The sequence below is a fragment of the Callithrix jacchus genome, chromosome 10, assembly GCF_049354715.1.
Source record: "Callithrix jacchus isolate 240 chromosome 10, calJac240_pri, whole genome shotgun sequence".
Taxonomy (NCBI): Eukaryota; Metazoa; Chordata; class Mammalia; order Primates; family Cebidae; genus Callithrix; species Callithrix jacchus.
In genome coordinates this window covers 99592248-99608644 of record NC_133511.1, presented here as the reverse complement: position 1 = coordinate 99608644, position 16397 = coordinate 99592248, and the positions used below count along the sequence as shown (strand labels likewise).

The 16397-nt window shown below is 46.3% G+C and overlaps 1 protein-coding gene across 2 annotated transcripts in view; it reads left to right on the top strand.

The window, feature by feature from the left end:
- ABTB2 (ankyrin repeat and BTB domain containing 2) overlaps positions 1-16397 on the top strand; it is a 206790-nt gene that overhangs the window by 126075 nt on the left and 64318 nt on the right. The gene's annotated exons all lie outside the window — the stretch shown is intronic.

Genomic DNA, 16397 nt, shown 5'->3' with positions numbered 1-16397 from the left:
AAATATATAAAAATTTTTTTTAAATACGGGATTTTACCATGTTGGTCAGGCTGGTCTTGAACTCCCGACCTCAGGTGATCCGCCCACCTTGGCCTCCAAAGTGCTTGGATTACAGGCGTGAGCTACTGTGCCTGGCCTTTTTTTTTTTTTTTTTTTTTTTTTAAAGAGACAGAGTCCCACTATGTTGCCCAAAGTGGTCTCAAGTGATCCTCCCACCTTGGCCTCCCAAAGTTCCAAGGTGAGCCACCATGCCTCCTGACCAACCACCACCAGCCACCCAAGGGCTCAGTAAATACTTTGCAAATGAGTAGATACCAAGCCCTCTGTGAGAGAAGGCTGCAGATTGTGGTGGGGCTGTAAAAGGGAGAGGTCACTTGCTGGGGTTAGGGTAGGCCTGGTGAGGCTGCTTCTGGGATATTCCTTTTCTTTAGGATTTAAATGTCTCATTGAAGAACAATTTTCTTTTCTTTTTTGACACAGAGTCTCCCTCCATTGCCCAGGCTGGAATGCAGTGGTGCAATCTCAGCTCACTACAGCCTCCGCCTCCTGGGTTCAAGTGATTCTCATGCCTCAGCCTGCCGTGTAGCTGACACTACAGGCATGCACCACCTGTATTAGCTCTGCTAATATTTTGCATTTTTAGTAGAGACAGGTTTTCACCATGTTGACCAGGCTGGTCTCGATCTCCTGACCTCAGGCAATCAGCCTGCCTAGGCTTCCGAAAGTGCTGGGATTACAGGTGTGAGCTACCATGCCTGACAGAACAATTTTAGATTTACATGAAAGTTGCAAGAATATTACAGCAAGTTTCCAGATACCCCACTCCTATTAGCATTATTAACTAAAGTTCATGCTTCTTTAGAAAATCCTTAGTTTTACCTAATGTCCTTTTTCTGTCTCAGGATCCCATGCCATATTTAGTTGTCAGTATGTCCTTAGATTCTTCTTGGCTGTGACAAGACTTTCTTTGTTCTTGGTGAGCTTGACAGTTTAGTGGAGAGCTGATCAGATATTTTGCAGAATATCTTTCAGTGTGAAGTTTTTCTCATGACTAGTGTGGGGTTATAGGTTTTTTGGGGGGAAGCCCACAGAGATAAAGTTAGTATACTCATCATACCAAGAATACACACTATCAACATGACTTGTCACTGATGATGTTAACCTTGACCACCTGATAATGTTTGTGTGGTTTCTCTGCTGTCAAGTATTATCCCCCACGCCCTCCCCCCAGGCCAGTTCCATGCTGTGGTCTTTAGAGAGAAGTCACCATGTGCATTCTACAACTAAGGGGTGGGAAGTTATGCTGTGCCTCCTGGTGGGGGGTATCTATAATATACATAGATTAATTGGAAGATTGATTAGTTTATTCTCCCCTAGTTATTTTTTCATTAAGCATGGATAAATGGGTATTTATTTTATACTTTGGGTCATCATGCAATGTTGTATTATTTATTTTGTTATGCAAATTGTTCCAGCTTTGCCCACTGAGAGCCCTTTCAGTTGGCTTCTGTTTAATCATTTTAGGATTCTTTGATCTGAATGCTCTTATTTTCTGGTACCACAAGATGCTCCAAGCTCATTTTGTGTATTCCATGCCCCATTTCTAAAATCAGTCATTTCTCGAATGAGCTCTGGTTCCTTTTATTGAAGAAGGCTGTTAGAATCCAGGATCTGCTGGGCACAGTGGTTTACACCTGTAATCCCAGCTCTTAGGGAGGCTGAGGCGGGTGGATCTCCATGTTGGCCAGCCTGGCCACAAACTCCTGACCTGTAATCCCAGCACTCTGGGATTACAGGCGTGAGCTACCATACCCGGCTGGGTATACATTTTCTTTTTGGGGGGATGAAGATGTTCTGAAGTTAAATAGTGGATATGGTTTCACAACTCTGATATGCTAGAAACAGTGAATGAAGTGTTTTAAAAGGGTAAATTTTATAGTATGTGAATTATATCTCATTTTTAAAAAACAGCCTACTGGGACTCATAACCGTGGAGCCCAGCTTCTCTATAATGGATTGTGGGGGGCATGGCCCCACTCTGTGGTCTTGAGCAAGTTGCTTAACTTTTTGGGGTGTTGTCTGGTCTTACTGTAAAGTGGTGATACCATCATGTCACAGAGTCCTTAGGCAGTTTGTACTGACCCCGCCTCTCGTCTGTACTTGTTCATTGCTCCTTAAGGACACAGCTTCGTTGCTTGTGTGAGAGGATCTTAGTTTTGCTTTCCATTCCCATAGGAGAGCCCTCTTTTAAAACATTCCTTCCAGGAGACTGGGCTCTGGATCTAGGAGGGGCAGTGGTGGCCCATCCTGCCAAGCCATTCCCAATGTTTATTTGAGGCAATAAAAGTCAAATAGTGCCTTTTTTTTTTTTAAGATGGACTCTCACTCTTTCACCCAGGCTGGAGAGTAGTGGTGCAATCTTGGCTCACTGTAGTGTCTGCCTCCTGGGCTCAAGTGATCCTTGCACCTCAGCCTCCCAAAGTGCTTGGATTACAGGCTTGAGCCACCACACCTGGCTTGGTAGTGGCTTCTTCTAAAACCTATAGTTAATGGGAATATCTGGGACCCTTAAGCTCAAAGCACTCATACAACACAGGTGTTTCTTTTTCAGATTCTTTCTTTTTTTTCTCTGCCTACTACATGCCCACCAGCCTTTTTTTTTTTTTTAAGATGGAGTCTTGCTCTGTTGCCTAGGCTGGAGTGCAGTGGTATGATCTCAGCTCACTGCAACCTCGATCTCCCTGGTTGAAGCACTTCTCTGTTTCAGCCTCCTGAGTAGCTGGGATTACAGGTGCCTGCCACCATGCTGAGCTAATTTTTGTATTTTTAGTAGAGACGGGGTTTCACCATCTTGGCCAAGCTGGTCTTGAACTCCTAACCTCGTGATCCACCCACTTTGGCCTCCCAAAGTACTGGGATACAGGCCTGAGGCACCGTGCCTGGCCAGCCCTTTCTTTTTAAGGGAAGGGAATAGGAAAGCTAGAGCCCAAGAGGGTGGGCTTTGCAGTCTGCAAGTCCTGCGTGGAGTCTGAGTTATTGTTTACAGACGGTGACTTCAGCCATAACAGTGGCAGGGTCTTGCAGCAGGACGCTTTTATGCTTTGCTCCTCGGGCTGGCTTTTGGCCCAGGACCAGGGCCAGAGCTGGAGGCCAGGCTGACAAATCCACTCTTTCCCTTCTGCTCTAATGTGCTAGAGCAGTCAGCCTCTGCCCTCTGCCCTCCCTGACAGCCACTTCCTCGTTAGCTGTGCAACCGGAGAAGACCGGTGTCATGAGTACATTGCTTTTCCTTTAACTTGTAATGCCATCTGAAGTCAGAGCTAGTATTCCCATTTATTTTAATACTGAGACTATCTCAGTATCTCAGTTTTGACTGCATACCTCAATTTTAGATTTAAAGCTAAAATAAATCCACATTCTCTGAACATGGGTTTTTAAAAATATGTTTATGAAGCACCTACCATGTTCTAGGAACTGTGTGAACTGTAGAGATGATAGCAAAAAGAAACTATAAAGAAAAATAGAGTTTTTGCCCTTTCTTAGCCAAAAGTCTTATTAAAAAAAGATTACCACTGTCTCATCACTCTTACCTCAAGCCTGAGAAGAAGAGGAGAGGGGCAGAGTTCAGTGGTGATTAGAGACAGTGGTGCCCTCTGTCTTTTGTGTGCCCAGTCTTTGCCAGGGACTGTGTTGAGTACATATATGTGTCATCTCATTTGCTCTTCGCCCTCAGTCTTTGAGAGTAGGTGCTATTTCCATTGTGCAGATGTGCAAACTGAGGCTTAAAGGTGGTGTTACTTGTCAGAGGCACCCTGTAAGTAAGGCCAAGTCCACCTAACTCATGAGCTGGTGCCTTTTAACCAACACACCATTGTTGGAGGAGGCTTTATGAAGACCATACCAGCCAGTCACTTGGTAGAAAGAAAGGATAGTCAGAGAGGGGAGGCCACTAGTGTTAAGACTGCAGTTGTCAGCATTGCAGTATCCAGAAAAGGGTACATTGGGCTTGGTGACCCTCGCCTGTAATCCCAACACTTTGGGAGGCTGAGGTGGGAGGATCGCTTAAGGTTAGGAGTTTGAGACCAGCCTGGGTAGTAGGACAAGACCCCATGGCTATGAAAAATTAAAATTAGGCTAGGCATGGTGGCCTGCTCCTGTAATCCCAGCACTTTGAGAGGCTGAAGCAATAGGACTGCTTGAGTCCAGGAGTTCAAGACCAGTTGGGCTATACCTCATCTCTCCAAAAAAATAAGTAAACTTAGCTGGGTATGGTGCATACACTTGTACTTTCAGCTACTCAGGTGGCTGAGCCTGGGAAATCAAGGCTGCAGTGAGCAGAGCGTGCCAGAGCTCTCCAAGCCTCAGTAACGGAGCAAGACCCTGTCTCAAAATAAACAAACAAAAACAGAAAGAGGGGCATGATCCTCCTAGTCTCTTCTGAACCACTTGGGATGGACATAAACACAGCATAGCCTGAAGTACGTGAGGTCCTGGGCTCCTGGATTTAAGAGGGTAGTGAACAGGCTGAGATTGGAGGGTTCACAGGGTACAGACACAGTACCAGAGAGTGGAAACTGCAAAAAGACAGAAATAAGGAAAACTTTCGAGTAGTTTCAGAGATATTCAAAGATTTTCTTTTTAAGATTTTTTTTTTTTTTTGAGACAGTCTTACCCCGTCACCCAAGCTGGAGTGCAATGGCGTGATCTCAGCTCACTGCAACCTCTGCCTCTCAGGTTCAAGCGATTCTCCTGCCTCAGCCTCCCGAGTAGCTGGGATTACAGGTGTCTGCCACCATGCCTGGCTAATTTTTTGTATCTTTAGTAGAGATGAGGTTTCATCATGTTGGCCAGGCTGGTCTTGAACTCCTGACCTCGTGGTCCTCCCACCTCAGCCTTCCAAAGTGCTAGGATTACAGGCATGAGCCACCGCGCCTGGCCCTATATGCAAAGATTTTCATTCTTGGCTGGGTGCAGTGGTTCATGCCTGTAATCCCAGCACTTTGGGAAGCCGAGATGGGCAGATCACAAGGTCAAGAAATTGAGACCATCCTGGCCAACATGGTGAAACCCCGTCTCTACTAAAAGTACAAAAATTAGCTGGGCATGGTGGCATGCACCTGTAGGCTCAGCTACTCGGGAGGCTGAGGCAAGAGAATCGCTTGAACTCGGGAGGTGGGCAGAGGTTGCAGTGAGCCGAGATTGTGCCACTACCCCACAGCCTGGCGACAGAGCAAGACTCCATCTCAAAAAAAAAAAGAAAGATTTTAATTCTTTCTCACCTTTACCCTCTGGCAGTTGGCTTGAGGGGTAGGCAGTCAGATCTCGATGTAGGCAACATAGTGTGTTTCAGCCCTGATGTAACTGGAGGCATACTGGTGGGTCAGTGATTTGAGTAATGAGACTGATGACTGGGTACAGGAGACAGACCGCTTTCCTCTGCACTCCAATCCCTGACGCCTGACGCCTGCGTGGCCCAAGCTGCAAAGCAGGGGTGACCGTTCCCAGAGCTAGAAAGCGTGGGCCACCCAGGCAGGAGCAACATCCCACACAAAGATAGGGTCAGTCTGCTCAAAGCATGAGAGAATGTGTGTGTGGCTGGAAGGGAGGGAGCAGCGGCCCATGCTCCTAATGATGATTATGGGGCAACTGTGAATGGAATGGGGTGGCACAGGGGAGACCTAATCAAGAACTCAGAAAAGGCTAAGGAGAGCAGAAGAGGAGAGAATTTGGGAGTACAGCCTTCCTCTCTGTCAGTTGTGCTGTGCAGATCCAGGAAAGATCCAGGCCAGCTGTCCTGGAAGGACAGATGGGGCTGCCTCTTTGGGGCATTGCCAGCCTTGCTCCAGTCGGGAGGGCTGAGGAAACAGGTTCAGCTGAAACAGGCTGATTCATTGTTTCCACTGCGTCCTCAGCTTTGTTGGTGGGCAGATCACACGCCAGCCTCATAAACTCGCTCTCCGCTTGTCCATGTGACGTTTATAGCCCCACAGGGAGCTGGCTTTTTAATGAGCCTAATTTGAGACTGTAAATAGGAGTTTGTAAAACAAACAGCGAGGGGCGTTGGGCCAAAGCCCAAAGTTTCAGTTTAAATACACAGGGTCACATTAGGGCTGTGCAGACAGGCTGAGACTCTGAGACTCTTCTGTGCCCAGGGCAGCAAGAAGGTGCTCCCCAGGGAAAGGCCCACCCTCCTAGGAGAGCTTGCCGCAGGCTCTGTCATTCCCCCAGAAACTGGGGAGACTTAGTGGGAGTCTCCCTACTAAGGGAGGAGATACCCTCCTATTTTGGTTCTGTGTGCAAAGGACTTGAAAGGCCTAGTTTTCCCATAGGGAGGCAAGGACTCCTTTGGGGGTAGGCCTACATTTGAGCCCAGGGTTAGAAGTCAGTACACCGCTGGGCGCAGTGGCTCATGCCTGTAATCCCGGCACTTTGGGATGCTGAGGCAGGTGGATAGCCTGAGGTCAGGAGTTCGAGACCAGTCTGGCCAACATAGTGAAACTCCATCTCTACTAAAAATAAAAAAATTACCCAGGCATGGTGGTGGCACCTATAATCCCAGCTACTCAGGAGGCTGAGGCAGGAGAATAGCTTGAATCCGGGAGGTGGAGGTTGCAGTGAATCAAGATCACGCCATTGCACTCTAGCCTGGGCAACAAGAGCAAAACTCTGTCTCAAAAAAAAAAAAAAAAAGTCAGTGCATCAGGGCCTCCAAGTACCTTTCTACAAAGCACAGCCCCACATCCAGCCTTAGGGGGCTTCTGGGAGGGAAAGTCTGTTATCCACAGGCACTGCATATGAAACTCAGCAGCTCCCTGTTGCTTGATTTCAGTTTTGAGAGCTGGTTTTCAAATTAAGATTAAGCTGGAGGGTGCCTGTTATGAGGCCTGTTAAGGTGATCTCTCTCTACAGGGCACCAGGTGGAAAAGGAGGTTCCTTACCTCCCACTCGAATGCTGGGGGCTCTTTAAACCAAAAATAAAATTCTGAGGCCCCCAGCCATCTGGATGGACTTCCTCCTTAGCCAGGGCAGTCTTAAAATTTAACCTGAAAGACTAGTTCAGACCATGAATGGAAGTGGGGTTGGATATACCGCATTATACATCTCTGGTGTTAATATCAATACAGACCTTAAGTCTGATAAGAAGCAATTATCATCTATTCTCTCTGAAGTCTGCTACCGGGAGGCTTCATCTGCAGGATAGAACTCTGGTGGCCACATCCTCTTATGCAACCCAGGCAATCCTTTTTGTTGTAACCCTTTCAACCAATTGCCAATCAGAACATTTTTAAAGCTACCAGGTTATAACCTGGTAGCCCCATCCCCCACTTCAGGTTGTCCCACCTTTCCAGACAGAACTAATGTTTTTTTTGCTTTTTTTTTGTTTTTTGTTTTTTTGTTTTGTTTTTGAGAGGGAGTCTCACTCTGTCACCCAGGTGTGAAAAGCAGTGTAACTATCTCAGCTCATTGCAACCTCCACCTCTCTGGTTCAAGTGATTCTCCTGCCTCAGCCTCCCTAGTAGCTGGGCCTACAGGTGTGCACCACCACCCCTGGCTAATTTTTGTATTTTTGGTAGAGACGGGTTTCAACCATGTTGCCCAGTCTGGTCTCAAACTCCTGACCTCAGGTGAGCTGCCCGCCTCGGCCTCCCAAAGTGCTGGGATTACAAGTGTGAGCCACCTAGCCTGGCCAAATCACATTCATTTAATAAATACATTGGGGCCAGGTGCAGTGGCTCACACCTGTAATCCCACTTGGGAGGGACCTGGTGGGAGGTAATTGAATCATGGGGGTAGTGTTCTCATGATAGTGAGTGAGTTCTCATGAGATCCAATGGTTTTATAAAGGGTTTTTCCCACTTTGCTCCACACTCCTCCTCCTTGCTGCCATGTAAAGGAGGACAGCCCTGCAGAACTGTAAGTCAATCAAACCTCCTTCCTTTATAAATTACCCAGTCTTTGGTATTTATTTTTTTATTTAATTTTTGTTTGTTTGTTTGTTTTTTGAGATGGAGTCTTGCTCTGTCCTCCAGGCTGCAGTGCAATGGCATGATCTCAGCTCGCTGCAACCTCCACCTCCTGCATTCAAGTGATTCTCCTGCCTCAGCCTCCTGAAAAGCTGGGATTACAGGTGCCTGCTACAACACCCAGCTAATTTTTGTATTTTTAGTGGAGATGGAGTTTCACCATGTTGGCCAGACTGGTCTCAAACTCCTGACTTAGTGATGCACCCACCTTGGCCTCCCAAAGTTCTGGGATTACAGGCATGAGCCACTGCGCCCGGCTGGGTATTTATTGCAGTGTGAGAATGGACTAATACATGCCATCTAAAAAATAAATTGAAAGTACAGATGTCCACTCAAAGGTATAGATGCATATTCAGAAGTCTGATGGGATATTATGGTATCATGTTAGTGGTGATTATCTCAGGATGGTAAAATCGTGGTAATTTTTATGTTCCTCTTTTTGCCTGTGAGAATATTTTTTTTTTTTTTTTTTTTTTTTTCCCTGAGACGGAGTTTCGCTCTTATTGCCCAGGCTGGAGTGCAATGGCATGATCTCGGCTCACCCCAACCTCTACCTTCTGGTTCAAGCAGTTCTCCTGCCGAAGCCTCCCAAGTAGCTGGGATTACAGGGATGCACCACCACACCTGGCTAATTTTGTATTTTTAGTAGAGATGGAGTTTCTCCATGTTGGTCATGCTGGTCTCAGACTCTCAAGCTCAGGGGATCTACCTGCCTTGGCCTCCCAAAGTGCTTGCTGGGGGAATCATAGGCATGAGCCACCACGCCTAGCCCTTTTATTTTTGAAGATGGGGTCTTGCTTTGTTGCCCAGGCTGGAGTCTTATGGCCTAATCTCGGCTCACTGCAACCTCCGCCTCCGGGTTCAAGTGATTCTCCTGCCTCAATCTCCCAAGCAGATGATATTACAGGCAGGCACTACCATGCCCAGCTAATTTTTGTATTTTTATTAGAGCCTAGGTTTTTGCCATGTTGGCAAAATCCTAGCACTTTGGGAGGCTGAAGTGGGTGAATCTCCTGACCTCAGGTGATTGACCCGCCTCAGCCTCCCAAAGTGCTAGGATTACAGGATTGAGCCATGGTGCCCGGCCAATTTTTTAAATTAAAATGAACAGTGAGTCAGTGGGGCCCCACAGACTGCCTAGAAGCCAGTGAATGTTCTGGTCAGAGGATTGGCTTATGAGGGGAGCTTTGAGCCCCTGTATTCAAGCTGAATGAGGGCTAGATTTTCTGTCATCACTCAAACCCTCAGGGGCTTAGCCAGAGCCACTCTGTTCTCCATCGTCTGATGGGCATGAGCATGGCCAGCCAGGCTGGACAGTGTACTCCGAGCAGTAACTTCAGCCTGCTCCTTGGAGACTTGGGGAATAACTATTTGCAAATCACAGAAAACCTGGTCTTTCGGGGCTGAACCATGTACCCATCAAGATTCCTGTATTGAAATTCCAACCCCCAGTACCTCAGAGTGTGACTGTTTGGAGATGCGGTCTTCAAAGAGGCAGTGAAGTTTAAGTGAGGTCATGAGGATGGGCCTTAATTTAGTATGGCTGATGTCCTTATAAGAAGGGGAGATGGCCAGGCGCGGTGGCTCACGCCTGTAATCCCAGCACTTTGGGAGACCAAGGCATGCGGATCACAACGTCGGGAGTTCAAGACCAGCCTGGCCAACATGGTGAAACACCATTTCTACTAAAAACACAAAAAAATTAGATGGGCATGTGCCTGTAGCCCCAGCTACTCAGGAGGCTGAGGCAGGAGAATCACTTGAACCATCACCTGGGAGGCGGAGGTTGTGGTGAGCCGAGATCATGCTACTGCATCCCAGCCTGGGCTATGGAGTGAGACTCCATCTCAAAAAAAAGAAAGAAGAAGAGGAGAATAGGATGCAGATAAGCATGAACACAGAGAAAGACAGAGACTTGGGCCACCTGCAAGTCAAGGAGGGAGGCCTCATGAGGAACCAACCCCTGCCAACACCTTGATCTTGAACTTCAGGCCTCTAGAACAGTGAGAAAATACATGTCTGTTGTTTAAGCCACCTGGTCTGTGGTGTTTTGTTGTGGCAGCCCTAGCAAACTGATAGACCAACAGGGGATTATTTATTTATTTGTTTTTGAAACAACAAGTTCAGGGACAAGCAGTTCCTGGTGCTGTTTAGTTACTTGGTGAGACCATGAAAGAGCCAGGCTCTTTCTGCCTTTTGCTCTGCCATCCTCAGCATGTTGGCTCTGGCCTCACTCCCTGAGAACAGTTTCAGCTGCAACAGGATCTTTACTCCTTGCTACACAGTGGCTGCTGCTGCACCTTCTGCAAAGAGTGTGTCCCAGTCGAGGCGATAACAAGAACAAAAGCCTGCCAGCCAGACAGCCAGTTACCTCTGCCGATCAGAAGTAGTATTTCCCAGAAACCCTGAAGTCTTGAATCGATGTCTCATTGTCCAGAACTGTGCGGAATAACCTTAAGAGAGGCCAGGAGGATGCCCACCAGGGCTCCTGGCATGTTGCACAGCCACTCTAGACAGAATGGCATGTCAGCCAGGAAGGAGGAGGAATGGAGCTGGGTAGGTCACTGAGAGGTCAGCCCAGTTTCAAGTGTCCAGTGATGGTTTTCTTACTTCTTTGCAGGGAAAGATCATAGTGTCCTCCAAGATGCTGGGAATGACATAGTGACCTCTGGGAGGGATGTACCCATCTGAGAATGAGTGTCCTATGGGGACAATAAATTTGCTTCCTTCCCTATACCTCCTTCACCCTTTCTGTCCCTCTGGTATTGCATATTGTCGCTCAGACATGAGATAACCAGGGAGTGTTTGCTTCTCATATGATCTGTAAAATCCCTTTGGAGTTCTTTGAGTAAATGGGGGCTTTCTGAAACATCCTGTTATTTTTCCTCTCTTGCTGATGATAATAGCACATAGCAAAAGTCCTCTTTTCAAGCTGTCCTTTCAAGTTTCTACTATAGCCATGCATTGCTTAATGACAGGGATAGGTTTTGAGAAGTGCATGAGTAGGTGATTTGGTTGTGGGAACATTGTAGAGGAGATTTATGCAAATCTATATGGCATAGCCTCCTACACACCTAGGCTATATAATATAGCTGAGTGTTCCTGGGCTACAAACCTAGACAGCAAGTTACTGTGCTGAATACTGGAGACGACTGTAACACAATGGTTCATATTTGTGTATCTATGGAAAAGGTAATGCATTGCCCTATGACCTAATGTTGGTTACAACATCACTAGGTGATAGAATTTCTCTTTTTCTTTTTTTTTCTTTTTTTTGGAGACAGGGTCTTTCTCTGTTGCCCAGGCTAAAGTACAGTGGCATGATCATGGCTCACTGTAGCCTCAACCTTCTGGGCCCAAGCAATCCTCCCTCCTCAGCCTCCCACAGCTGGGACCATAGCTGCATGCTACCACACCTGGCTAATTTTTTTTTTTTTTTGAGATGGAGTTTCACTTTTGTTACCCAGGCTGGAGTGCAATGGCGCGATCTTGGCTCACTGCAACCTCCGCCTCCTGGGTTCAGGCAATTCTCCTTCCTCAGCCTCCTGAGTAGCTGGGATTACAGGCGCAAGCTACCATGCCCAGCTAATTTTTTGTATTTTTAGTAGAGACGGGGTTTCACCGTGTTGACCAGGATTGTCTTGATCTCTTGACCTCGTGATCCACCCGCCTCGGCCTCCCAAAGTTCTGGGATTACAGGCTTGAGCCACCGCACCCGGCCTTAATTTTTAAATTTTTTGTAGAGACAAGGTCTTGCCATGTTGCCCAGGCTAGTTTTGAGCTCCTGGACTCAAGCGATCCTCCTGCCTTAATCTCCCAAAGTGCTAGGATTATAGGTGTGAGACACCATGCCTGGCTGGTGATAGAATTTTTCAGCTCCATTATAATTTTATGGGACCACCATCGTATATGCTGTCTGTCACTGACCAAAATGTCATATGTGGCACATGACCATACCTACTACAGGCTCCTCCTCTAGTGTTTATCATGGTCTACTTAAATTATTTGTGTACATGTTTTTCCCCTCCTCCAGATCAGAAAACTAGGTCTTACCTCTGCGTTTCTAGCACTAAGCTTGGTATAATTCGTAGGCATGTGATGAATATCTGGATAAGTGAATGAATGATGAGAATAGTATGGTTCATTTCCCTAGACAAATAGATCAGCAGAACAGAATAGAGAGCCCAGAAGTAGACTTACATAAACAATGTCGACTGATCTTGACAGAGGAACAATGGCAAACAATGGACCAAATATAGTATATATTTTTTTTGAGATGGAGTTTCACTCTTGTTGCCCAGGCTGGAGTGCAATGGCATGATCTCAGCTCACTGCAACCTCTGCCTCCCAGTTTCAAACAATTATCCAGCCTCAACCTCCCAAGTAGCTGGGATTACAGGCATGTGCCACCATGCCTGGCTAATTTTGTATTTTTAGATCTTAACAGACATCTCACCAAAGATGATACATAGATGCTAAATATATGTGTGAACAAATATTCAACATCATTTGTCATTATTAGGAAATTGCACGTTACAATGACATTATTAGAAGATGCTACCACACACCTATTATTAGAGTGGCCAGAATCCAGAAAACTGATACCACCAAATGCTGGTGAGTGTGGAACAACAGGAACTCTCATGTATTGCTGGTGGGAATGCAAAATGGTGCAGCCACTTTGGAAGATAATTTGGCATTCCTTATCTACTCATAAGTATATGCTTACCAATACAATTCAGCAATTGCACTCCGTGATATTTACTCAAGTTAGTTAAAAACTTATATCTGTTGGGCATGCTGGCTCACGCCTGTAATCCCAGGACTTTGGAAGGCCAAGGCGGGTGGATCATTTGAGGTCAGGAGTTCAAGACCAGCTTGGCCAACATGGTGAAACCCTGTATCTACAAAAAACACAAAAGGCCAGGCGCAGTGTAATCCCACTTTGGGAAGCCAAGGTGGGCAGATCACCTGAGGTTGGGAGTTCGAGACCAGCCTGACCAACATGAAGAAACCCCACCTCTATTAAAAAAAAAAAAAAATACAAAATTAGCTGGGTGTGGTGGCACATGCCTGTAATCCCAGCTACTCAGGTGGCTGAGGCATGAGAATCATTTGAACCTGGGAGGCAGAGGTTGCGGTGAGCCAAGGTCGTGCCATTGCACAGGCAACAAGAGCAAAACTCCATCTCAAAAAAAAAAAAGAACCCTCACAAAAATTAGTTGGGTGTGATGGCAAGCACCTGTAATGCCAGCTACTCAGGAGGCTGAAGCAGGAGAATCACTTGAACCCAGGAGGTGGAGATTGCGGTGAGCTGTGATTGTGCCACTGCACTCCAGCCTGTGTGACAGAGTGAGACTTCATCTAAAAAACAAAAATATATATACATGTATATGTATATAGCTACACAAAACCTATGTACAGTTATTTATAGCAGCTTTATTAAGAATTGCTGCTGGGTGCATTGGCTCATGTCTGTAATCCCAGAACTTTGGGAGGCCGAGGTGGGCGGATCACAAGGTCAGGAGTTCAAGACCAGCCTGGCCAACATGGTGAAACCTCATCTCTACTAAAAATACAAAAACTAGCATGATGGCGGGTTCCTGTAATCCAGCTACTCGGGAGACTGAGGCAGGAGAATTGCTTGAACCCGGGAGGCAGAGATTACAGTAAGCGCCGAGATCACGTCATTGCACTCCAGCTTGGGTGACAGAGTGAGACTTTACCTCAAAAAAAAAAAAAAAAAAGAATTGCCAAAACTCAGAAGCAACCAAGATGTCCTTCAGTATGTGCATGGATAGATAAACTGTGGTACATCTAGACACTGGAATACTATTAGAGCTAAAAAGAAATGAGCTGATGATGCATAATAGGCAAACCTCAAAATTAGGGCTTATGCCAGGAGGGCAGGAAATAATTCAAGGGTGAGCCAGTGGTGCTAAACAGCTTTTATTGAAGTGGCAGTGTATAGCAGCAGCAGAGGTACCTTGTGGGCAGGAGTATCCCATAGGCAGTGTGCCCAGAATAGCAGCTTAGAGGCAGCTCCATACTAATAGTACAGTAATATTTATACCCACTTTTAATTATGTGCAAATTAAGGGGTGGCTTATGCAGAAATTTCTAAGATGAAGTTGGTAACTTCCAGGTCATCAGGTCATTGCCGTGGAAAGGGGAAGTAACATCTAGGTGTTTCCATGGAAATGGTAAACTGACCATGGCTAACTGGTGGGCGTGTCTTAATGGAAAGCTGCTTCTGCCCAGGACCTGTGCTAGCTAGTCCTCAATTTGGGCCGATGTCCAAGCCCTGCCTCTGGAATTGAGTCCCATCTCCTACCTCGCTGTCAATCCATGCAAAGACATGGAGGAAACTTAAATACTTAAATGTGTATTTCTTTTCTCTCTCTCTCTCTTTTTTTTTTAATGGAGTTTCTCTCTTGTCGCCTAGGCTGGAGTGCAACAGCACAATCTCAGCTCATTGCCACCTCCGCCTCCCAGGTTCAAGGGATTCTCCTGCCTCAGCCTCCTGAGTAGCTGGGATTATAGGTACCTGCCACCAGCCCTGGCTAATTTTTGTATTTTTAGTAGTTCAAGGCCAGGCTGGTCTTGAACTCCTGACCTCAAGTGATCCACTTGCCTTGGCCTCCCAAAGTGCTGGGATTACAGGTATGAGCCACCGCACCCAGCCTTAAATGTCTATTTCTAAGCCAATTGGAAAGGGCCATGTATAGTATGATTCCAACTATATGACATTCTTGAAAAGGCAAAACTATTGAGATAATAAAAAGATCAGTGGTTGCCAGGGGTTGGGCAGGGAAGGATGAATAGGCAGAGCATGGAGGATTTTCAGAGCAGACTGATACCTACTCATCATCAACTGAGATGTCCCTTCTTCCAGGAAGCCTTCCTTGACCATCAAGCCTGGGTAGTCTGACATAGAGATCCTTAGTGTGCACTCCTTGTGCTGACTGCATCACAGCCCTTTGTATCCAATATTTATTTGGCTGGCATACTGTCTTCCCTCCTCCTCTAGACTGCAAAATTCATGAGAGTAGGGACCTTGTCTCATTCGCTTCTGCTTCTGGTGCATTATTAGGTAATCATTACACAGTTGTTGAATAAATGAGTGAATGAATGCAGAATAAATGACCCATCTGTGGTAAGTAAGCACAGTTTTCTTTTTTAATCACTGTAGATCCTAATGGCCTTTAAGAAAATAACAGAATAGAGTGGCCTTGGGTCCATCCCTTTCTCCTAAGAGTGATAATAGCTTTTCCATAGTATGTGACAACTTTATCTTAAAGCCATCAGCCCTGGGAATCAGGCTATTAACAAACATATTTCTATTTGCTATATGCATTACTGTGTGCCAAGACTTTTGCTAAGTGCTTATTTACATATTTTAATGCTCAAGCTTGTGAATTAGGAAGTATCATTAGGCCTACTATAAAGGAGCAAATTGTGACTCAGAGAGGTTAAGTAACTAGTTCAGAGTCACACAGCTAGTAAGTGGCAGAGCTAGGTTTTGAAACTCATCTCTCTGACTCATGCCCTTAAATTGTCTAATGGTCAATCCCTTTTGGAATTGGAACCAAAGCTGATAGAAGCAGGTTATGTTTATTTTTTATTTTTTTATTTTTTTATTTTTTCAAGATGGGGTGTCACCATGTTGGTCAGGCTGGTCTTGAACTCCCGACCTCAGGTGATCCGCCTACCTTGGCCTCCAAAGTGCTTGGATTACAGGCGTGAGCCACCACGCCTGGCTGAAGCAGGTTATGTTTATAAGCAGGAATCCAATGCAGTAAATCTCTGATGAATATACTCATGTTCTATTAATAAACAGCTTGGCCATCTGCCCTGGGCCTTGTGATGTTTGCATCTTTTTGTTAAACTCTCAAGGAGTGACTTGTGTTTGTGCTTTTTCGATCCCTTTCTTCCTCTCTGAGCTGGCACTGAGAGGCCGCACCCACTGCCCTCTCTCTCTCCCTGGCAGCACTGATCCCTAGCAGGGGAGGGACGCAGCTCAGCTGTCACTCCACGTGCCGGCTTTGCCTCCTCTTCCACCCTCACCCCCTGCCCAGCACTGGCAGCAGCCAGCCTCCTTTCCCACCAGTGGTGATTTGGCCACTGTCGCTGTGGAATGATCGCAGGCTCAGAGCAGTAGGTACATGACAAGGCAGAGCATCAGCAAGATGCCACAGAAAGTCCCACTGGTGATGCAGTGCCTGAGTCATCACCACCTGGGGCCAGGTCAAGGGGCCGGCTGATAGATACTTGGAATGAGGCATGCAGTGTCTCATCTACTGGTTAGCAATTTAGAATGGCTTCTCCCTGAGTTTCTTCCAAAAGCAACTCATTTTTTGGTAAAATTTCTAT